Source organism: Cyprinodon tularosa, unplaced genomic scaffold, assembly GCF_016077235.1.
Source record: "Cyprinodon tularosa strain WSP-4 unplaced genomic scaffold, ASM1607723v1 ctg273, whole genome shotgun sequence".
NCBI classification, from domain to species: Eukaryota; Metazoa; Chordata; class Actinopteri; order Cyprinodontiformes; family Cyprinodontidae; genus Cyprinodon; species Cyprinodon tularosa.
This window is the reverse complement of record NW_024038978.1, coordinates 1555903-1580880: the sequence shown is the minus strand read 5'-3', so window position 1 is coordinate 1580880 and position 24978 is coordinate 1555903. Positions and strand designations below refer to the sequence as shown.

The 24978-nt window shown below is 38.7% G+C and overlaps 1 protein-coding gene across 2 annotated transcripts in view; it reads right to left on the bottom strand.

The window, feature by feature from the left end:
• tafa5l (TAFA chemokine like family member 5, like) overlaps positions 1–24978 on the bottom strand; it is a 101921-nt gene that overhangs the window by 40345 nt on the left and 36598 nt on the right. The window lies entirely within an intron of this gene.

The following is a 24978-nucleotide window of genomic DNA, read 5'->3' as shown; positions in this document are numbered from 1 at the left end:
TATTCAACAATTTAGATTTTTTTCAATAAACTGAGCTGTACAATATCTTTTCTAAACATGAAGCAAGTGTGTAATTTCACAAATACACCCAGTTATCTTCCCACATGCTTCTCTTTAACCCTGCCTAATAATGACTAGTGACACTTCCTCTGCACACTGATGACTTTTTAGTCCTTTATGCAAATTTGTTTTCACATAATTTAGCTGTATTCCCAACACCTATAAAAATACTCCCTTAAACATCCTGTGATTTCATAAACGCTTTTTGCATTGGAGGCTCACTAGCCTGTGTTTTGTTTTGATACCACAGTGATTAGAGGGTAAATATTGAACTTATCCATCCCCATCATTATGTCGTCGGAATAAATGTCTTTCCCTAGTTTTATGCTGTTATAATGCTTCAAATGACAGCTGCAGGGTAAAGCCGAAATAAAATTTTCTGTGCAATTCCAAAGAATAGATTAGAGGCGGAGAATTACAGAACAGAGCGGCAATAAAAAGCATTTTGCCGTTCTCTTGTGTCATTTGTCTGCAGCAGACGTCAGGTTGTCGGAAAGCGAGTCGGAGATGTTCTCATTCCCCCCGAATGAAAGCTGCCTGCATGACATTGAATTAGCATTCGTCTGTAGTCGATTCTGATAAGTACTGATTGTTCTTTACAAAACGTGCTAAAGAAACACGGAAAGGTTATCGGCTCTCTCTGGGCCTGACCGGGGCCGATGCTCCTGCCTTCCCACGGTCCCCAGAGGCAGTGCATTGTGGAGCGAGCTAACATGGTTGGCAAATTGAAAGAGAGGAAATACAATTCACACGGAGTCCGTAAGAGAGCTGAGGGTGAAAGAGAGAAAGGAGGAGTGGAAAGGGAGGCCTGGTTTTATTTTTCTAAGAGGTATTCCTTTTTCAGGCATTGTTAGGCAACTGAAATTGGGATTTAGAGTGACAGACCCTCACTGCGTTACAGCAATAAAGGTATGCCATCTTTATTTATCAAGTGGACTGAAAAACCAAACAGTAACCCAGTGAGTATATAGGCATGCTCAAACAAGCACTGCTCTGTGAATATAAAGATTTTCTCCCTGAGTAAATAAAATATATTAACACGTCATATAAGGACCTTTGTTTTTTCAGCCTGCTCTCGCAGCCAGAGAGATGCAGAGGTGGAACAAAACAATCTAAAAACCTGTCAACTCACCGAGCCCAACGAGCTTAAAAAATATTTAAAGGTTCACTACTAGATCCAGAGACAGAGCGGTCATTACAGCTTCATCCTGAACGTGGAAGCAGGGAAATCTGGGGTGACCTTCCTCCTGAAACAGCAACATGCTGCGTTGAAATTTCATTTCACAGCCATCTGTCAGGCGCAACAAAGCATAGATTTATCAGTCGGTTGCAGATGTAGTTTTGAGTGCATTACAGGGCGAGCAAAACTCAATTTCCAGGGCACTGAATAAAGGCTGAGCTGGCAAAGCGGGTGGGAGTGCTGACTAACTGTGAAGTGCATCGGTCCAGTCCGCTGAGCGTCTTAGACCGGTTAAAATGAACGTACTTTGCGGCAAGTCCCACAGCATGAAGGCCTTGAAGGCCATTCAAACTTTTGTCATACCATCATTAAAAACATGATCATAGAAGACTTGATTAAATGAATATCGGAAAAGGAGGCGAATGTAAAAAGCTAAACCAAAAACAAATACATGTTGTGTTCAAATCAGTTTCTGCATCAAAGCTGGCGTATCCATCAATAAAAGCTTCATCAAGTTAGTCTTAGGGAGTGTGAAAATTGGTCTTCGCTTTGCTAAGTACAGATACATATGAAGCAAAATGTGTTTCTGCTTCATTTTTTAGGAAATGAAAATCGTACTTCTTAAAACCAGATTAATGATAGAAGACGAATACTTTTTGGATTATTCAGTCCAGTTCTGGACTATTTTAACTGTTCCTACATATTGTTAGTTAGGCATGGGGTGGGATGCCATGTTTTCTTCCAAGTTCATCTGTTTTTATTCATCATAAAATGGTCCCATTTTTTTTCTGTCCCTGCTACAGAAAAGCATACCCACAGCATGATGCTGCCATCACCATGTGTTACTGTGGGCATACTGTGTTTGAGATGAACAAAGCGCTTTGCACTACATTTAGTCATTCACCCATTCACGCACACACTCATGGTGACACATTACACTGTAGCCAGAGCTGCCCTGGGGCTCGCTGCCACCACCAGGCCCTCTGACTACCATCATTAGGCAATGCAGGTAAGGTGTCTTGCCCCAACAACAGCACTAAAGGCCGTAGCCAGGGCTCGAACTGACAGTCCTCCAAATGCAAGGCAAAGTCCTGCACCTGACGCCACTGAATTGCCCTGAATAGGCAAAAGTTACTCTGAAAAGGTCTCATCTGATCAAGAGCATGTTTTTCCACTGATTCTCTGTACATAACTCTAACCAAATTTAAACAGGACATCTTCAACAATATCGTTCTTCTATAAAGCCTGGATCTTGTTGTCCTCTCACCCCCCATCTATGGATGCCCGCTGCTCTTCCAATCACCTTTCCCTAACAGGCTGTGTTTCAAGAGTGTTCCTTGGTCATCATTATGATACTTGTTCACCTATATTCTCTAACAAATCTTTAAATTCTGCAGAGAGCAGCTGGGTTTGTACCAAGAATAAATCACACATCTGTGGCAATTGGTTGATTTTTAATTCGATTAAAGGGAGCTGAACACAAAACATGTTTTTAGGGGTTTTGTAGTTGTAAAAACCTTTGAAAAGTATGTATCCTCTTTTTGCAATTTATAATTACGTACTACATTGATTTGACTTATTTTAACTTAACTGTGGCTATAGCAGAGAAAGATGTGAAAAGTATATCACACAAACTGCCAAAATGTCACTTTCATCCTTAAGATCATTCTGACGTTCGTTTTTTTTTGGCTTCACATCAAGAATCAGCTTTTTCCTGTTACCGAAGATCCTTTTTGTGTCTCTTGTGTGCTGGTGTCCAGTGTGACGATGGTGGCCTGGTACAGCAGCTGGGGCCAAACAGCTGGCTCAGGTGTCTGGATGAGACACAGAGTCTGTGTGGCTGACACCTGGGTGGCCCGTCCTGTTGCTGTAGCTGTCGGACTAACGTCCAGGGACGGCGGCCGTCGAGCCAAGCTTGTCAGCTGCCAGGGTCCCTGCTGGGGTACAGCTCTGGACCTCCAACTACATCACACAGAAGACCATCTGCACCTCCATGCATGAGAGCCAAGCCCGGCCCAGCTTTACACGGCGATGCCAGACGAGGCTCAGAGCAGGGCGGGAGGCACGACAGTGGCTTCTAAACCAGAAATGCTGTTAATCTCATGAAATTCTGCCACTACATAATGACAGTAACACCAGATTTTCTGCTATAGCCACCGGCAGATTACTTGTATTTAGATATGTCACAAAAAACATTCAAATTTCTCTTATATGACCCCATGAAACAAAGAGGTGAATCCATGAGATCAAACATAAAAATATGATTTCCTGTTGATTCACTAATTGGGTCAAAATAGCAGTCTTTTCCGCTTCAAAAACCGTGCATGATAATGAGCTAACCTACTTAGCAGGGCTTTAGAAACATTAACAGCTTTGTACAATCTCTCTGACTACTGATAATTAAGCTTCAATCATGGATCAATTTGTAGCAAGCAGATTTCCATCCCTTTATTTTTCAGCCTGCTTATTCGAGACCTGATGGTCTTCATCCTTTCCAGTTTAGAGAGAAGAAAAAAAATCTAACTTTTATAAACGTTTATGAAGCCCCACAGTTTTTCCATCACATAATCATTATTTTCATAGAAGTGGGATTTTTCTTCTTTGTTCTTTTGGGTTGATTATTGAAGAGGTTTGGAAAATGTTTTGGAAATGTTTTATTTAAACTTTTTTGGGAGGGAGGCAGGGCGAAATATTTTGCAGTTTCTTAAAAAAAACACTTTTAATCACAGTTACCATATGCATTCACCGTCCACGTGGACCTGATTGGTCCGGACTTAAACAGACCGGACCAATCACAGCGCAGGTCCTGTGCCTATAATGTAGCAGCTGTTTTCTGGGACCATAACAGTCCAGATTGCAGCTGCAACTGAGCTGTGTTTTAATGATGCCCATTATTGTGTCCCAATAAAAGCTGTTTATAAAAACACAAAATAAGTTTTCAACTGGCTGCTGTAAGAGCTTTTCTTAAAAAAAAAAAAACAGAAAAAAAAAAAAAAAAAAGTTTTTGCATCACATCCGTAGTTATAAGATTAGTTCTACTCTATGCCCGCTTTCTATGTTAGTCTAGCCTTTGAGATTGGGCTCTACCCACTTTTTTCCCAGTGTAATATGCAGTGTGCACGGCACATCTAGAAATGGTGAAGAACACTTGCTGAAATTCAAACTAAGAACCAGAATGAAGAAAAGAGATTTAGAAAGATTGTTGGTTTGAGGTTTATGAATCCAAGTTGAATATATGAACATACTCTTGATCAGATGAGACCCTTTTCCGATGAGACGCAACGCTCACCTATTCAGGGCGACAGTGGGGAATATCGGTATATATATATATATATATATATATAATATATAAAGCACTTAGGGTTGTCACGATACTAAATTTTTCAACTTGATACCGATACTAAGGAAAATATACGATACTCGATACCATTTTCGATACCACAAGGATAAAATTTCCAAATTTCAACAGAAATATTTTGATTAATAATTAAAATACAATAAATAAATAAATAAATACAATAAACAATAAGAACAACATTTTGAGGTTGTTTGCTGTGCACCGTACTTAGCAAGCTTGATAAAAAACTTACAAAATTAAAATGAAGTTTTCCTTACTTGGCTACGTTTTACACACATAACAATGACACTAGCCAAACCGGTTAAGAAACAGAAAATAATTCTCAGCAGCTGCACCTGTTACAAAAAAAGTCTGAAACTGAAAAGTGCACAGAATTATTCAATCACAAAGTGTTCTGAAAGTGCATTTTCCTCTATTCTGCACTTTAGATGAATGACTGTTTAGGTGCCACTGGTACTCGATACTTTTGAAAATGAGTATTGTATCCGGATACAACGTTTCAGTATTGATTCTTTTTTGAGTATCGATACTTTTGACAACCCTAAAAGCACTCTCTCTCTCTCTATATATATATATATATATATATATATATATATATATATATATTAGTATGTATGTCATTTTAGCTGCTGACTGCCACTACCTCGACGCCAGAGTGTTTGCCAGTTTTGGGTACTCTAGCCAAGCTGAGTTTTGCTGAGTCAAACTGAGTTTTTGTCAACCTGAGTCTTAACCTTGTTATTTTTGTCTTTGCCCCTCGGTAGGAAGTCATCCTGCAAACTGGATGTTTTGGACCTTCTCTCCCGGAAGGATCATATGAGCTTCAAACTGCGGATTCAAACTGGAGGTTTGGATCTACTTTCCTCCAAGGGATTGTTTGAGCTTCACACTGAGCAAGGGATTCATCTCCACAACAACCTGTTCAAGTACCGCAGGAAATCTAAGTGGCAGTCACTTTCTCCATTCACTGATAAACAACCGCATTCTGGGTAAACCCTGTCCGTCCTCCCTCGAATGAGACAAATACTGGAACACCCCCACACCGACTGGAGTCAAAGAATCAACCACTTTTCTGGAGACGTGAGTCTGCAATCTATTTATCCTCTTCAAGTTCGAGAATCAAATTTCCCACTGAGCCTGAATTAACCGCAGTGTCTTCCCCTCACTTTCCAGTTGCGGTTGAGCAGTGTTCAGAGCAACACTGGATTCTTCACAATCTCCTCAACAAACCTGTTAAACTTTCCCCTGGTCTCTCTGTATTGGTTTTTTCTGCATGTGGGTCTGAGCTCTTGATAAAATCATGACAAATAAGGGGCCTTGCAAAACAATTTGTATTTTTACATTTTTTCACATGTTCTTACTGGTGTCAGCACTTCTTTGCAGATGAACTGGTATTTTACATCATAGACCAACAGAACTTGTTGCATCGGTTTAAGTAAAAGGAAATTGAAGTTTTTTATGTTGACCAGCAACTCAAAGCTCTACACATACATGCATATAGAATAAAAACTTTCACTGCAAATATAGTAAATCCTCTCAGGCTACCAGCTTGGTACATATAAGACAAAAAAAAAGTTGCCTCTCTTATTAAGCAGAAAAGCTATAGCTAAACAGTAACAAATGGATATTGTCTGTGAACTTTTACTTTCAGGAATTTATAGTTAAAACTAAAATTAGGCCTAAACCTTGTCTGGGCCATTACAGAGAATGGATATACTTTGACCTAAAACACTCTCAATGCAAAGCTGGCTTGTAAGCATTATTCTTACCAGTTGTTGCAAAGGTAAAGCGTTCCCAAAGCATCATGCTGCCACTACCAAGTTTACTAATGGGAATGGGTTATTTTGTTTATTACCTGGAGCAAACTACCTTCAGGATTTTTCCATGTTTTCAACCTTCCTTTTTGAGATATTTGATGCTTAAAATACTGCAGTAACCACATTTTATTTGGTAACTGCAAACCAAATATCATATGTGAGAATAAATGGCTGGATATATATACACTCACCGGCCACTTTATTAGGTACCCCATGCTAGTAACGGGTTGGACCCCCTTTTGCCTTTAGAACTGCCTCAATTCTTCGTGGCATAGATTCAACAAGGTGCTGGAAGCATTCCTCACGGAGTTTGGTCCATATTGACATGATGGCATCACACAGTTGCCGCAGATTTGTCGGCTGCACATCCATGATGCGAATCTCAGGTTCCACCACATCCCAAAGATGCTCTATTGGATTGAGATCTGGTGACTGTGGAGGCCATTTGAGTACAGTGAACTCATTGTCATGTTCAAGAAACCAGTCTAAGATGATTCCAGCTTTATGACATGGCGCATTATCCTGCTGAAAGTAGCCATCAGAAGTTGGGTACATTGTGGTCATAAAGGGATGGACATGGTCAGCAACAATACTCAGGTAGGCTGTGGCGTTGCAACGATGCTCAATGGGTATCAAGGGGCCCAAAGAGTGCCAAGAGAATATTCCCCACACCATGACACCACCACCACCAGCCTGAACCGTTGATACAAGGGAGGATGGATCCATGCTTTCATGTTGTAGACGCCAAATTCTGACCCTACCATCCGAATGTCGCAGCAGAAATCGAGACTCATCAGACCAGGCAACATTTTTCCAATCTTCTATTGTCCAATTTCGATGAGCTTGTGCAAATTGTAGCCTCAGTTTCCTGTTCTTAGCTGAAAGGAGTGACACCCGGTGTGGTCTTCTGCTGCTGTAGCCCATCTGCCTCAAAGTTCGACGTACTGTGCGTTCAGAGATGCTCTTCTGCCCACCTTGGTTGTAACGGGTGGTTATTTGAGTCACTGTTGCCCTTCTATCAGCTCGAACCAGTCTGGCCATTCTCCTCTGACCTCTGGCATCAACAAGGCTTTTCCGCCCACAGAACTGCCGCTCACTCAAAGTCACTCAAATCACCTTTCTTCCCCATACTGATGCTCGGTTTGAACTGCCGGAGATTGTCTTGACCATGTCTACATGCCTAAATGCACTGAGTTGCCGCCATGTGATTGGCTGCTTAGAAATTAAGTGTTAACGAGCAGTTGGACAGGTGTACCTAATAAAGTGGCCGGTGAGTGATATAACAAAACAGCAGAGCTGAATGCAAAATGCATGTCACAGTTTTAGGATTATTCATAACAAAAACTGAACAGTATAATCAACTGTGATGGTCTGAATCAAAGGAAAAGCATTTTTCTTATGTTGGTGCATCTAAGAAGGGGAATGCTAAATACAGTAGATTATATGTGATCACACAAATTTATATCCAAGAAGTTTTTACATCATGCATCTAAAAGATGTTTTTTTTAAAAGGACATTATGTGTGAAATAATACCTCTTTCGCTTCTGTGTCAGGGCACATCAATTGCTAGGTAATTTCACTGAGCATTAAAACAGAAGCTTCTATCCCATATTTAAGGTCTCCCAGCAGCCTGTGCACCCTTATCATGGCAGCCATCAAGCTCCATACGATCACAGTGTGATGTGGTGGCATGGCAACAACGGGCCAAGCAGAAACAGGCGACGGGGAGAGAGTCAGGCTGCAGATTAGAGCCAGAGCACAGGGACAAGCCTGGAAAAAGCATATAATCCTCCTGTGTGCAGAGTCCTGACTCACGCGGTACAAAAGTGACATGTAGCAGCACAATAAAGGGCCTGAAAAAGCTGGAAATATGAGATGGAAATGAAAAGACTTAACCAAAGAATTCACTTTGCAGTAAAACACTCTTGGCTGTGAGCAGTTGATTGTTTTGGGAATGAAAAACAAGTTAGGAAGAACGGAGCAAACATGTCTCACCAGTGGGGCGATGAAGCTGCCATCTGGACCAGTCAGCCAGGGAGACCACTTAAACATAGTTTATTTATTTTAAAGCTCATGTTTGCATGAGCAACAGCAAGTATACAGCTCCATCTTTATATTGTTGTAATAAATGTTTTAGATGCAGGCCTGTTTGGAAATATGAACTCAAAGTAACACATGCAATAGGTCAAACCAATTATTGAAGGTATTAAATAATCCAGCTCTGGCAACAAGCACTACAGATCTTTGAATCTTTTAATCTGAGAACGGGTGGCTTGGTTCAACTTCACTATTCAGAAGAGTTACAATACCTTAGAGCAGGTCTGAGTCATTCCTTAATCGTTTAAAGCATATTAAGCATCTTTGCTGTATCCTTTAAAAAAAACATTTTGGCAAACATTCAACTTCATAAGGTAGAGTTTTATTTTACCTGCTGGAGTTTCAATTAGCCATAACAGCAACTTAAACGCCTCTAATTTACTAATCACTGACTCATAATCTGGGTTGGGGTTTCTTTAGCCTCTCTTAGAAACTATCATCTGAAACATCCTAACACATAATAATCCTGGAACCTCTATGTACTGTAAGAAATAATCCAGAATTAAAGATATAGTAGAGGATGTTCTTCTTCCAGGTGGATCATCAAAATAAGTGGCTCTTCTATCTGTGAATCATTCTTGTGACATGTTTACGTAAGGCCATCCTTGTGGCCCTCCTCAGTTAGCGATCTTTTTCTACGCATGTGAAATTTTATGTGGTTTCAGTCATTGAAGCTCGCCTTTCTCACCGCTGCTCTTTGAAAATGGCCGAGGGTCATAAAAGAAAAAGCGTCTACGAAGTGTATGAGAAGAAGAGAAAGGCCACAGGAGAGAGAAACAAGACCAGGTTGTTTTTGGGAGACTCTTTCATGCGATGGCGTACAGTGAAAGCAGAGGTCGGGCTTCCCACTGATGCCTCAGTTGCAAAGTTTCTACTCGACAGGTAAAGTTTGGCATGCTATTTGGAGAAATACTTCATTGATATAAAAAGTTATCTACCTCTATATTGTAACTTTCCAGGGAAGAAAAGTTCATTTTTTTGTAATTTGCATCTTTAGTAGTTATACAGTGGCCACAGACCAGATTTCCACTGCAGCACACACACACATACAAGCATGTCACAATTTTTTTATGTACCACTAGTCTTTTTTGCAGAGAAACTTTTTATATATAAATATGGGTGAGATGAGATAAATCCGAGCGACCGCCTTATTATTGTGTCCCCGTCTCTGCACCTCCTCCAAGAGAAATGGGCTTGTGCATGCTCTTGCACGTGTTTAACAGGCGTTACCTTTTGGGAGCAGATACAGGGTTGTGCATGTGCGTTTTTTTTAGAGAGCGTGTCTTTTTGAAAAAAAAAACGTGAAAATCCTCCACTATACCTTTAAAGAATAACTAATATCTAGTTGTATAAAAACATTGTTTGAACTTCTAGAACAGATGCTGTTTAACAGAATAGGATGAAGATAAAAAAAGATGAATCACAGACATGACATATATGTAGTCTTTTTTATGCCCAACTCTTTATAATCTGTCAGCTACCTACTCTCTGTAAATGCTAGGCAACATGCCTGGATTATTGAGATGGAATCATGGTGTTATACTATGCTGGCAGCATTCAGTTTGGTCTAGCAGAACCTGCAGCACTAACAGTAGATTCATGTTTTAGAAATTGACCAGAGAAGTTGTCGAGGATGACATGAAAAAAGAGAGGTAGCATAGAGGTGGAGGAAGGCTGACGATCTGAGAGAACAACAGATTGTGACATGGAGGGGTGTCTGACAGGTCGGTGAATCTTCCTTTTTAAGCCGTGGTCACCTGAATACTTTCTAGCACACAGTACATGCAGCAGCAGACCGTCATGGTCAGGAGGATAAAACTGCTCGTACAATGAATGAAAGGCAGACAAAGAAAAAGGCTGAAATCTCTTCAGAAAGCTGAGGAAGTATTGAATAAAGTTATGTGGAAAGTATTGCTAGAAAGTCTGATTTATTGGAGGAAAAGTTGAAAGAAATTTACAATAAACTTTACGCTTTGCTGTATTATTTAAGCTCAAGGTATATTATACCTCTTTTACACACAGAAAAATTTCTTTATTTTACATATTCGTATAATACTCAGCATCTATTAAAAGCATGTATAGTTGTACATGGAAGTTTAAATACAGACCCTTCCATGAAAGACAGCAAAAGACAGACAGCTGCTGGTAAAATAAATAGACAAAAGTAATAATAAATAAAAATTACATAAAATGGAAATCATGACATTCATTTTGAATATATAAAGATACGTACACACACACACACACATACATATATATATATATATATATATATATATATATATATATATATATATATATATATATATATATATATATATATATATATACACTCACCGGCCACTTTATTAGGTACACCTGTCCAACTGCTCGTTAACTCTTAATTTCTAAGCAGCCAATCACATGGCGGCAACTCAGTGCATTTAGGCATGTAGACATGGTTCAAGACAATGTCCTGCAGTTCAAACCGAGCATCAGTATGGGGAAGAAAGGTGATTTGAGTGACTTTGAACGTGGCATGATTGTTGGTGCCAGAAGGGCTGGTCTGAGTATTTTCAGAAATCTCTGGGATTTTCACGCACAACCATCTCTAGGGTTTACAGAGAATGGTCCGAAAAAGAAAAAACATCCAGTGCGCGGCAGTTCTGTGGGCGGAAATGCCTTGTTGATGCCAGAGGTCAGAGGAGAATGGCCAGACTGGTTCACGCTGATAGAAGGGCAACAGTGACTCAAATAACCACCCGTTACAACCAAGGTGGGCAGAAGAGCATCTCTGAACGCACAGTACGTCGAACTTTGAGGCAGATGGGCTACAGCAGCAGAAGACCACACGGAGTGCCACTCCTTTCAGCTAAGAACAGGAGACTGAGGCTACAATTTGCACAAGCTCATCGAAATTGGATAATAGAAGATTGGAAAAACGTTGCCTGGTCTGATGAGTCTTGATTTCTGCTTCGACATTCGGATGGTAGGGTCAGAATTTGGCGTCTACAACATGAAAGCATGGATCCATCCTGCCTTGTATCAACGGTTCAGGCTGGTGGTGGTGGTGTCATGGTGTGGGGAATATTTTCTTGGCACTCTTTGGGCCCCTTGGTACCAATTGAGCATCGTTGCAACGCCACAGCCTACCTGAGTATTGTTGCTGACCATGTCCATCCCTTTATGACCACAATGTACCCAACTTCTGATGGCTACTTTCAGCAGGATAATGCTCCATGTCATAAAGCTGGAATCATCCCAGACTGGTTTCTTGAACATGACAATGAGTTCACTGTACTCAAATGGCCTCCACAGTCACCAGATCTCAATCTCTATAGTTATGCTGCTATAGGCTTAGACTTTTGGAGGACATAGGGACCCCCATTTCATCATTCTGCTTCATTCTCTCTCTGTTCTCCTATTCTGCAGAATCTGTTAGTTCAATCTCTAACCTTCTGCTCTCTCTGCTTTTCCTCAGAGTAGCTTTGCCTAGTCTGTTCCTGTTTGGCTGTGACGTCATCCTGGAAAGAAACATCAGCTGTGCTGCTTCCATCAACACCCTTGTTTATAGAAGTTGGAGATCGGCCTGTTTTCCAGTGTGGTCCTGTTTCTCTGGCCGTGACTGAGTGGATGTGCTCTCTTCGTCCTCTGACATGGGAGCTGCCTTGGAGCTCGTCTGCCTGGCTGTGTGTTTCCTGGACGGGGCCGCCTTTTACAGCTGCTTTTTGTATCTCTGCTTCTGTCTCCTTGAACCCCAGTCGGCCTCGGCAGATGGCCGCTCACACTGAGCCTGGTTCTGCTGGAGGTTTCTTCCTGTTAAAAGGGAGTTTTTCCTCTCCACTGTCGCTACAAGCATGCTTAGTGTGGGGGATTGTATTTGAGTCAATGAGTCAATGCAATCAACTGGTTTTCCTTAGATAGAAAACTTTGTATCAATTTGACTGTATGATCTGGTTGAACTGTAAAGTGCCTTGAGATGACATGTGTTGTGAATTTGGCGCTATATAAATAAACTGAATTGAATTGAATCCAATAGAGCATCTTTGGGATGTGGTGGAACGGGAGATTCGCATCATGGATGTGCAGCCGACAAATCTGCGGCAACTGTGTGATGCCATCATGTCAATATGGACCAAACTCCCTGAGGAATGCTTCCAGCACCTTGTTGAATCTATGCCACCAAGAATTGAGGCAGTTCTGAAGGCAAAAGGGGGTCCAACCCGTTACTAGCATGGGGTACCTAATAAAGTGGCCGGTGAGTGTATACATGTATAATATTTTGTTGAGCAACATTTTGAGGCTATAATCACTGCATCATGTGTTTTCTGTAAAGTTCAGGAAATGTTGAGTCAGACTTCTGCACCTGTTGACAGGTATGTTGGTTCACTTTTCATGAGCAACTTACTTTAATTTGTCTGGGACAGTTTGTTTTTAGAGGTGTTTTTTAAAGTCGTAGGGAAACGGCAGTTACAATCTTTGCTTTTCCGAATTCTCCGGAGTGGTGCACGACTTTACACAAGTGAATAAAATGAATGTGATTGGTCGTTTATCAAGGGGCGGGATTGTTGTGGTGGAAAGTTCGCAAGCCTTTTGGTTGTTGCCGGTTTCTCTGAAGCATCATTGCTAACCAGTTAGCAACTTAGTGCTATTAGGTTCCCAATGGGAAATTCCATTGGGACCAAGTAGCACTAAATTAGTGACTTAGCAACGACACTGTCAAGGAACGCTATTGACAGTGGAAACATGCAAGAGGAGGAGAGTTTTGTGTTGGAGGTCGTGGATGAGTCTCCTCCGTCATAAATATTTTATTAAGAGGAGGAAAGCGGGGACGAAGATGTTGTGGAAGAGGACGCCAGGGCGGCAGAAGCTTGGTTTGGTGTAGAAGGCTTCCAGCTGTACATGTTTGAGCCCTTGCCTCGCAACGCTGCCAGTTCTTTTAGCTCTACGCCTGCCGAAGACACAGACGTCCATCCCTGTGAAGACTGGGATGAAACTCAATGGGAAAGTAAATTATTCTTATTTCTTATTTCAATGCGTATATTAGCTGCGTACAATGAATCAAGATGCTATGACCGAAAAAAATCTGATTGACAGATGACCGTTGATAAATGATTGGCCGAATTTAGGTGTACTGGCTGACGTGTAACTAACAGGCCTGCATAAGATAACAAAAAAAAACCAAAGACAGGTTTTAAGAGAGGGTTTTTTTAAATAGAAATTTTCTAACTTTTGGGACAATATGGTCTGATAAAGCGTACATTTATATACATGTTTAAGCCAGAATGATTTGACAATTATATATGATTTCCCTACGATTTTAAAATAAAAATTCTAAATAAACATTTCATTTTACCAAATTATAATTTGTATTTCTTGTATACATTTTTTTTATTAATTATTACTTTCTTGGTGTTGTATTATTTGATTTAGCAGAGTAAACAAACTTAATGGTATTGTAAACTGTATACATGATTTTATAAAGTTGTACACATCATTTTTGTATACACTATGTATACAAAAATGAGAATTTAAAATCTTTTAACTCCTATGATCTATTGTAAACGGGTCCTTAAACCAGTCTTCAGTATCTTAGGGTGATCTTGACATTGCCTCAAAGTTATCCCCCTGTCTGACATGATATTTTATTAATTCAAAGCCTGGATGCTGAGTTTTTGGAGACCAAGGATGATGTGATACCACTTGCTCAAACATTGCAACATTTTCTCCTCTAATATTGTTCACTTAGCTTTGAAGCTTTATAAAGTTATGGCGACAGCAGTGACATTTTTAGCATGTTCTCTGTATGTTGGTCGCATTTTGTACGGTTTCACTACTTTTAACAGATTTTGCAAGCCAAAAAAAGAAGCTGATGCCATTTCCAGCTTTTATCGTTCCGTAGCAAACAAATAGGGATTGTGCTAAACAGATTGAAAAGGTTTACAGTAACTGGCTTTGTACCAGCCGAGATCTCACTTTGAGAACAAACACATGTTGTTTGATATAAATGTTCTTTTGTTTCTTTTAAAAACAAGCTATTTCCAGTTTGGGGTTAGTGTCTACTGTATTTTTATGGAGATTGGTTCGATTACATGTTTTCAATTTCATAACCTCCTACAGATCCAAACATCTCTGAGCTGCTTCACCATTGCCTTAATATTATTTTTATCCTGACCTGCAGGCATTTCAATATCAGAGTCAATATTAAATGATAGTAACAGTGGAGAGCAAACTACCGAGATTCATTTTCAATGTTTTTTTTTTTTTTTCAATGAAAAACTGATTTGGCTCTCTCAGAAAAATAACAGGCTAATTAAACAATTATACAATTATGTTTTCTTACATAATTATGCTGATTATAAAAGTCTATCCAATCACTTAAGCCTTAAACTTATCTTGATGAGCATATTGACAGTTTTTGTTGGGTTTTTTTGTATTGGAATCTTTATGATGATTAATTTTATAGTAAAATTCTCTAGAAAATTGGCTCAGGTTGCATTTTCTAAAGGTTTAAAACATAAATTAGCTGTAGCTCTATCAGCAATGCTTCTGAAGTTTAACCAGATATGTGAGTGTTTAGATTCTCTCACATTAGAAATATCTTAAATTGCAGTCATTGCTTCTTTATGCACCACTCTGTTCTCAAACTACAAGAAGAATCCTAGCTGATATTTTCATTATGAAATGCTTATGAATTACCTATCATGGTATTATAAGCTAAGAAAAAAGAAAAAAGTTCATACTTAAGAAAAGCAGGTTTTCTCTCTAGATGCATGTGGCTAAAATTAGATATGGCACAGCACTAGGGAAGGGTTGAAGCCTTTCTTAAACCTCTGCAGTCAATAACTGAAGGTTCTGTTCTCATAAAGGGTTACGTTTTTCTTTTTTATATCAAAAGATCAAAAATAAACAGAGATCCCCTCCCTATGCTCTTAAAGGATAACAGCATATTAAACTGATTCAGAAGAAGGTGACTTCCTGTTATGTGAAAAACACAAAGTGGAATATTCTCAGTGAATAAATATGTTTAAAAAAGTCTGCAAATATCACTAAGCTGATAAATGCCATGAGCCATTCCGAATATGATTGAGATAAACTGAATATCTTCTGACTTAAAGGTCAGAAAGGAAACCCACAAACTGGCTGGACTATTTCTACTCAATATAATATAGTGAATTTAAAGCTTTGTTTTCAGATATTTTACTATACAGACAGTCGAGAAATTCAGTTTTTACATAACTTTTAAACCCTAACCATAACCAATTCAGGACCTTGACTCTAATAACCATAAATATATATATTTTTTAGAGAACACCAATGCAAAAATAGCCTCATACAGTTTAATTAGCACAACAGACAGTACATGAGGAATGTTATGGAGGTGTTTAAAGCTAAGAACAAAGAATAGAAAAAAAACTAAATACACTGTGCTTTGAACATATCACAAAGCACGATTCAACCCATCATTCTAAAATAGGCAACATGCAAACCTGACAAGAGAATGTCATCTGCATAAACTAAGACGGGGTCAATGGCATAACTATCGGTAAGCAGAGACTGCAGTTGCTTAGGGGCCCCCAGCCTCTTAGGGGCCCCGTCACTGACATCTGGTTGGCCTCCTACGCAATTGTGGACTAAGACAGATGTAATGGTGTGAAAAAATTCCTCTTAAACTCACCTGAGACTGGATTGTCTGACCGGACCTTATTTATACCCCAACACATGACAGATTTCAACATGATGGTGAGCCATTTAAACACGACACCAATAGCAAAGCAGACAGTAGTACTTTTAATTACTATGTTAATAACAGTGTATAGTTCGTTAGACGGTTGGTAAAAAATACACTGATATAAAATGTTTGAAACCATAACGAAGATCTTAAAAGAACAATGTATATAAGCATTTTATTTTTTACAATATGACTTGGAATTATGGGTAACCCAGAGCTACGTACAATGTGTTAGAGATGGGGGGGCGGGGGGCTGTACTTCATATGGGGCCCACCCAGATAATGTTGCTTACGCTAGTGTTGTTACGCCATTGGCCAGGGTACAGTAAGCATTGATCAAAGAAGTAGCTGAAGAGGAATTTCAATTTTTGAAATTAAAAATGTTTTGTGTGGAGGAAAACTAATGCTTCACATCAAACCAAACATCCCACTGTCACCAGGAACATTTCAGGTCTTTGCAGAGAGCCTTTGTGTAGAAGCTAAAGAAGCATTAGTCTTATCAAAGTGAGACTGATTGAAAACAACAACTGGGAAACTACGAACGACATGTCTGAAAGGATCAGATAGGTCAAACAATAAACCAGATGATATTGGTTTTGTATACCTTTATGATGCTAAAGAGTAGAATAGTAAAATGGGAATCTATCCTGCTGCTGTTGCTAGAGCTTGACAACAGTCTAAGATATCCTTGATATCTTGAGCCAATATTTTTGGGCTGTTTTTTAAAACCTATATTGCTTTTTCTTCCTCCATTCACATGATGAAAATGTCACTTTGATAAATGTTTCAAAAGACTTATTTCAGACGCACAAACACAAAAATATTAAAAGCTCAAACAAAACATTAGCAAAAGATGGTATCAAGTGAATTTTGTTTTTTGCAAAGAACATGTTAACCCTTTAAAGCCTGATCCAAGAATAAAACAAAACAGAAAATTAGTTTTTTTTGGTTTGAAGTCCTTATTTGGCCTTTTAACAAAATATGTAAAAAGAAAAAACAGAAATATATTTTTGATATTAATAATTTATTACTATGCAATAAGTCAAGATTATTTTTTGTGTAGTCTTCTGCCTTCTGTTATCAGGTTTATCTGATTGTGTACAATAGGATTGTGAGCAAAGTTTTTACCATTAAATTATGCAAAAGGTGTCAGACACAAAACATTTTAGAACCCGTATGTATCAAATATGATACATTTGGCATTAGAGGGTTAAGTCAACAGAAGTGATATAGAAATGCAATCAAGAAATAACCCCCCCCCCAAAAAAATATATATATAACTTTGTTTTCTTAAATTTCATTTAAAAAAATCCCTTTTTAAATCTTGTTTAATTAAATTTTGCGAACTTTATTTTTTCCTTTTTTTTTTACAGATCTTTTTTTTTTCTCCAAATGTATCTTTTTTATATTGAGTTTTATGAATTGCATTCAGTTTAAAATGTGTTTGAAAGATCGCATTCTCTTCACTTCAAGCCCAATAAAAATGTTGTGGCTTAAGTCCATGCACCAATAGAAATGCTTCTTAACTCCTCACGCCATATGAAAACCCGCCCTAAGAAGTGGATAGAATGTGATCTGTAATGTACAATTTAAAAAGATACAATCTGTACCACTCAATTTCCCCCAAACATCAGACGTCATATTTAGGCTAAATCTGGTCAGTCTGACATACTGTTGATTTAGCCCAGAACTAGTTGTTGAAAATTGGGCTGTGTTTGGTCAGTCTGATTTTTATAAACATTTAGTCCAATAATAGACATTGAATTGTTGATTGCTGAAATGAACAATCTGAAAATTACCCCTTTTCACCTTTATCTTTTTAACCAAATTTAGATGTAATTTGGATGTAATGTTTGGAATATCATGTCGTCTTTTAAATATCTTTTAAACCAATTTTTGCTTGGTAAAAAAAAAAAAAAACACATTTAAAAGAATATAAATTTCAAAATATAAACATCATATCTAACATTATAATATACTTTTTAAACCTAATGTCTGTAAAAAAAAAAATAATAATAACAAAACAAAAGAGAAAGAAAAGAATATTAAAAATTGTTCCAACATAAAATATGAAACAATAGCAAAGTTATTCCCAAACATTTTCTATGGTTAAGGTGTTATTCAAATTTCAATTTACTAAATGTTTTTCTGTTTTAGTTTTTAATTTCCATTTGCAAAGCGTATTCTTTGCTCGCCACAATAATATAGCAAAGTTTGATCCACATGTTAACGGATGGAGGGAGTGGCGATGCGTTCAAATTGCTCTGATCTCAAGGTCTGGCTGCTAGATGCACTAATGAATCGGCCAATGCTTGCATTTATCAGGTGATCCCGAAACAAGAAAAAATTTTTACACTGGCCAAAAATATTGGCCAGCCGAATGAGTGGGTGAGCAAGCTCCTTCCCTCACTTTCAATAATAATTTCTTCCCTTCAGCTATAATCACTGCAATCATAATCCCCTGTGAATGAATCAGTAACTGTAAGGTGTTACGCAGAGAGCTGTCAGCACAGAAAAACGTGCTTCTAAAGCCGTTGTAGCAAAGGGGCTACTTGGCATAGGCTGTGAGATGATGGTGATGTGTCAAGAACGATTGCTTAAGGCTATCATGAACCATCCCATGATGTACTAATGGCACATTGTGACATCTATGTCAGTGATGGGATTAGATTAAGACCCAGCCCGGTCTTCTATCCTTCCATCTTTCATATCGCCATTAACGGTATCCAATAACTCAGAGAGGTGAAAAGTATAAAATCTTATCTCCAAAGCAGAGGAAAACTGAATATACTCTGTTACAGGTGATCCTGATTAAAGTTGAATACATTAAAGACTAAAGAAATGAAGAGCAGGATTTATGCTGACGGACCCTGAAGACACAGACGGGGGAACAAAGCAGGAGAAGGCATAAAAGCTCTTGGCACAGCCAATCACATGCTGAACTCTAAAGACTCTATAAGGTAGAAAAAAGAGGGAGACACACAAAGAGATAATAGATTGGCTGGTTAAACAACCTAATTACATTGGCAGTTACATTTAATGGAGAACAAAAAAAACCCCCAAACAAATTGTCCACAGTTCTTTGAAGGTTAGGGTCTGCTGCGCCTTTGTCCGTGTTCATCCTAATATAGGAACACTTCTCTAAACACTTTCTTACTTTTAAATTAGAATAACTACTGTTAAGTTGCCCAATATGCACCTATCAGGCCAAGCATCATGAAATTACCCTAATTATGGTTTAATCTTACTTCTCTTTTTCAAGTTTTTTTTCCATCAGTCCTGCTTCTTGGTGCTCATACAAAGATCTGAATGGTTTTCTCAGCCCGTCTAACAGATATTAAACTTGCATCAATTATCGGAAGGCAAGTCAAAACCATATGGCTGGCGTTTCCAAACTGTTGCAAAACCATATCTGTTACATGTTACTGTAACATCTGCAGGGATATTAGGATCCAAGGTTTACCAGAAGGGCATAGCCAGGCCTTCACACTGCCGCTGTCATGGTTTTGGTTCTGTTCAGCTTTTATCTCTGAGCTTTCATTGGTCTTATTTCTATTTTTGTGTTCTAGTTATTTTTGATTGTATTTTAGTTCTTAGACATTTGTTGTTTACCCTCTTGTGTCAGTCTCCTTTTCCCTAGCTCCTTTCTTGCCTCTGTTCACACCTGCTCCCAATCTGCTAATTAGCCTGGTCTTTGTTTCTTTCTCCCATATATTCTCCTGTTCAGTCTCTCTTGGCTGGTTTGTCGTCATTTCTTTGCCCCCTTGTTGTGAGTTTTCAGTAGTTTAGGCTTTTGTGGATTTATGTTTTTGGATTTATGCTTCTGTTACCCTTTTTGGTTAATTAAATCTTGCAAGAAACCACCTTCAGCTTTTGTGTCTGCATTTGGGTCCTGTTAAACCCCACTGTGGGGTGGAGGTTTGACAGGACCCAAAATGGGCTCCAAAAATTACTAGAACACAAAAATGGAAATAAGAAAAATGAAAATTCAGAAATAAAACTTGAACAGAACTAAAACATGGCATTAGAATAAGACTATGTAGGGCTATGCACAATAAACTGCAATAATCTGTGTGTTATAATAATAAGTACAAATTTATTCAAGAGATTATACGATGTACTCATCTGCTTTCCCTGCAGAAGAGCATCCGTTGCATCTTGAACCTTGAACCCTGTTGGTAAGTTCATTAATGCTCCTTCCTTTGATTAACGTTTCATAAATATAAAACTTTATTTCCTATTCTGGGAAACAATCCATCCACCCTCTATTCTATTTTTTTTGTTATTGATTGTGGTGCAAGTTTTTTGTTAGAAATCCTTGGTAAAAGTTGAATAGCATCCCAAGACCCTCAATTTACTGTTCAAAGTGAATTAAATTCTGTTTATTTTTACTTATCATAACTGTTTCTTATAATGCCACAATAGTGCTATGCTGTATACCAGTTCATATGAGCCAGATCTATTGTGGATGACACCTCAGTACAATGGGAGCCATAATAGAGCAGAGACATCAGTAATGCTAATAGTTACACCTGCGCGGTGCTTTTCCAGGTGCAATCTTTCATGCTGTTCTTGTTATGTCAGTGCCATAAAACATAAATCTATGCAGTTAAAGACACAACGGTTTAATCTGTGTATTGTTGTTGCATTTCAAGAATCTCCAATTAGTTATTTTATTTTGAGCCACATTTTTACAAACATTAATAATCCAGGCCTGACAGAAAGTGTATAAACAATGTCATGTAAAAGTGTTTTCATTGCTTTCAGTTGGCGACCATGTCTGAAAACGTGCATATTAAAATATTGTCCACCACTCCACGCCAAATCAATGCCGGAATGAGCAGAAATCATGACTTAAAATAACATAATGATCTACCTGTTTCAATTACGAAGAGCTGCTTCTTTCTTCTTATTTATGTTTTCAAATAACCTTATTGAAGATATTATTTATTAAATTCAATTAATCTTAAAAAAGGAACTGTCATGATCTGATGGTTTGGGTTTTTCCTTTGCTCCTTGCTCCCTGCCTAATTGGTTCTGCGACTGATTATCGCCGATTATTTTCACCTGGTTCCTCTACTATTTAAGTTGTGTGTTTGCCTCCCATCAGCGCCAGGTTATTCTTGTGTTTTTGTGATACGTTCCCTAGCAATCTGTAGTCTGCCTGTTTTCCTGATATTGACCAGTTTCTACCCTGAGGATTTCAAGTTTTTGCCTTGCCCCTGTCCAGGGCCGTGCAGAGACCACTAAAGGGGCAGGTGCTCAAAAAAAAAAAAGGGCACATCTTATCGCATTTTAGGACAGAATATTAACAAAGTCACATAGCTTTCAGAGTTTAATGAACAATGATAAATTACAAAATTGTGAGACATACAATCAAAGCTAAGGGAAATATCTACAAAGAACATAGAACTATGCATATGTAAAATATTTTATTAGTAATTTCTTTCTGCAGGTCTATTTTGTTATAGGAAAGTATTACAATATTCAAACCTGCAATTTAGTCAAAGATGTACATCAGAGCTGGACCACCAGACATATTTTGTCTTTACAGAATTAAACTGTTAAAAATGCATACAAGGGCACAATGCAACCTTTTAGTGTACTGTAATCTATAAAAAAGAATGTCTGCCTGGTTTGCTGTACTGACAGTGGAGATGGAGACGGTCCATTCAGAAAAGCAGAGCTGCTGCATCAAACTTTAACGTGGAACTGCAGAAAAAAAGAACAAAAGCAAACATTTTATTAATGCATGTCACCATGAGAAAAGCCTACTCTGTTTGTGTCTTAGGGCCGGATTTATCAAAGGTTTGCGTGTATTAAAACGTGAGCTATTTCACTGCGCACGCTAAAAAATGTACAAACTGATCTATCAACAGCGTGCTAAAAGGATTTGGTCTTTAAAACGTGCTAAATAGCGTCTCTTATCCATTTAGTACTTTTTCTGCAATGAATATTCAATATAGGGCGTTTACACGCAAAAGTGCGTCTTGTGGGAGGAGAACATGTAAATATATTAATTTAGCACTCGCAAAGTGATTTATCAAACCTGAAAGCAATTTTGCTAACGGTATCTGACTCTATATTTAACACGTTTCAAAAGAAGGTGCAAATGGTCTGTATGCGTAATTGCGCACACATGGCAGCGGTTATTGCCGCAAGAAGGAGACATTGAAATGAAGCAAGGAGACGCAGAGAACGCATTTTTTCACTCCGTGTGAATATTTTTGGAATGAACGAGGAAACGATCATCAAAACATATCGTTTATCCAGCATTGCCATTTTGGAGCTGTTGGGGGAACTCCGAATGGATTTGGAGCCAGCCACAAGGAGTACCCACGCAATACCAGATATCACGAAACTCCTTGCAACGTTGCACTTTTTTGCATCTGGGTCATTCCAGCGTACGGTTGCAGCGAGAGCTGGGATCTCCCAATCTGTCCGACGTTCTAAATGCCATGTCGCCCTGACGCCCTACCGGAGAACCCCGACACCCTGCGCCTGTGGAGCAACATGCCAATGCAGTCATCTTATCCACAGTCACTTCTTGTGAGCCATTTGTTATGTGCATTTTTCTACAGGCCGATACAAAACACCTGTTTTTTTTTTTTGTTTGTTTGTTTTTTTCTTACTGTGGTGAAGTAGAAATTCAGCCACATACCACCTTAGGGAATAAAGGTTGCCAAAGTTTATATATATATATATATATATATATATATATATATATATATATATATATATATATATATATATATATATATATATATATATATATATATATTTCTTTTTTTTTGGAGGGGGTGGTGTCACTGTAAGATTAAAATTTCTTAATGCACTAGTTTGCACAAACTACAAACTACTTTGCCGCAAACCACAAAACGCGCAAAACCATCATTTAAATAGGGCGTCTCCAACAGTTTTGCACCTGCCACCAGTTACGCAATCGCTCTTGTTAAATCACCCGCAAACCATGGTTCAGCCCCTCGCGCAAAATTCCACTTTGCGAGCGCAAATTACTGCACGCAAAATTGGATCTTGATAAATCCGGCCCTTAGTGTATTTTGTAAGTACCTATATACATTTTCTTCAATCTTTCCCCTTCGTTTTTTCATGTCAGTTTCTCTTTTCTTTTTTTCCACATTGTCTCATCTTTTCTGTGTTGAGTGAAGGTCAATGTCTTATTTATTTCAGTCTCTTGCCTTTCTTTTTCCCCCAAACTAAATCCAAGATTATGATCCAAAAACTTATTTTCCGTCATGGTGATTTAGCATTTTTTGCTATTTTTGTTCTCTTTTGTTCACAGCAGCAGTTTTCTGTTAGCCATGTCTTTAAAAATGTTAATAACCTCACTGTGAATGATTGGCACATCCCTCTCGATTGCCAACAAAAGAAGGTCTGACAACCGATCCTCCTTGCATAAGCTGCGCAGTTTTGTTTTCACCAGCTTCATAAATTATATCTATCATATCTATCATGGTAGTTCTGGATGAGTTCTCCTTTAAGATACATTTACCTAACGCTAGAATAAATGAAACGTACATCATGCAGCAAAGGAAATTAGAAAATCGGACATATATCCATTATGGAGATGATAGGTTTTTGACGGGCGATGTGCCCCTATTGCATAAGTAATACTGAAGAATGTCCTACTATCATTAACGACACAGGGAAGCTTTTTAGTTATCTTGCTTTGCTAGCATTAGCTAGCAGCTAGCTCATAGCACAAGAACAACAGCCTAATGTCTGTATGATAAAAATACTGAATCGATAGATAAGAACAGCTTTTCCTCACCTGGCTGTCTCCTCCCGCTCAGTAGTTCTTCAGAGAAAGAACTACTTTCCTCCGTTTAAACCGCTACTCTTTGCTAAAGTAGAGAAATTATACAACGTTCAAAGTTTTCCGTTGTCTGACAAGTAGCAAGCCTACTCCAGTATTTTCACCAAAAATTATGTTTTTTAATTCACAAAAAAACTGTTCTGTAATCATTACAGAACAGTTTTTTGTGAATTAAAAAACTTAATTTTCAATGTAAAAGACTAAAAGCACAGAGTAAACAGTGTTTTAGATCAAACAATACTGCATCATCCATGGGGCTCATTTGGTTTCACTTACATGTCTATTCAGGTTGACATTGGAGAGGCGGTGCAGACTGAAGACATAGCCATCCGTCAGATCATGGTTGATCTTGCTTAGGGCCAAATGAGCAGCGGCCACAGTGTAATGTGGAATATTCGCTACCTTTAGCTCCGCAGTTAGCCGCCTTATCTGATTTTTCGAGAGGCAAGTGCGTCGTCACCGGCAAAAGGTCAAAGGTAACAATGTGACCGGAGGGCTTATTGTATTGTTTTTCTTGCCAAAAAAAAAATAATAATAATAATTTCAGTACATGTGTCAAAAAAAAAAAAAAAAAAAAAAAAAAAAAAAGGGGACCAAAAGGGCACATTGGGATCATGGAGCAAAAGGGGCAGGTGCTCAAGCCCCCTTAGCCCCCCCCTCTGCACGTGCCTGCCCCTGTCTGCTCTGTTTGTCCTGTCTGATCCTGGATTCTACCGGCTTCTGAACCTGGAACTGTCTTCTGACTTCGGCCTTGGATTTCCCTTCTGGACTCTGTTGTTGCTCGGCGTCTGCTGCGCGCTCTCTAGGATCTCTGGGGGCGTCGCCCGCCGCAACTGCGGTCAAAGCTCCGCGAACGGACTGAACTTTGAATCAGGTCAGTGACTTTGCTCCAAGTCGTGTTAAGCTCCATATCCAGT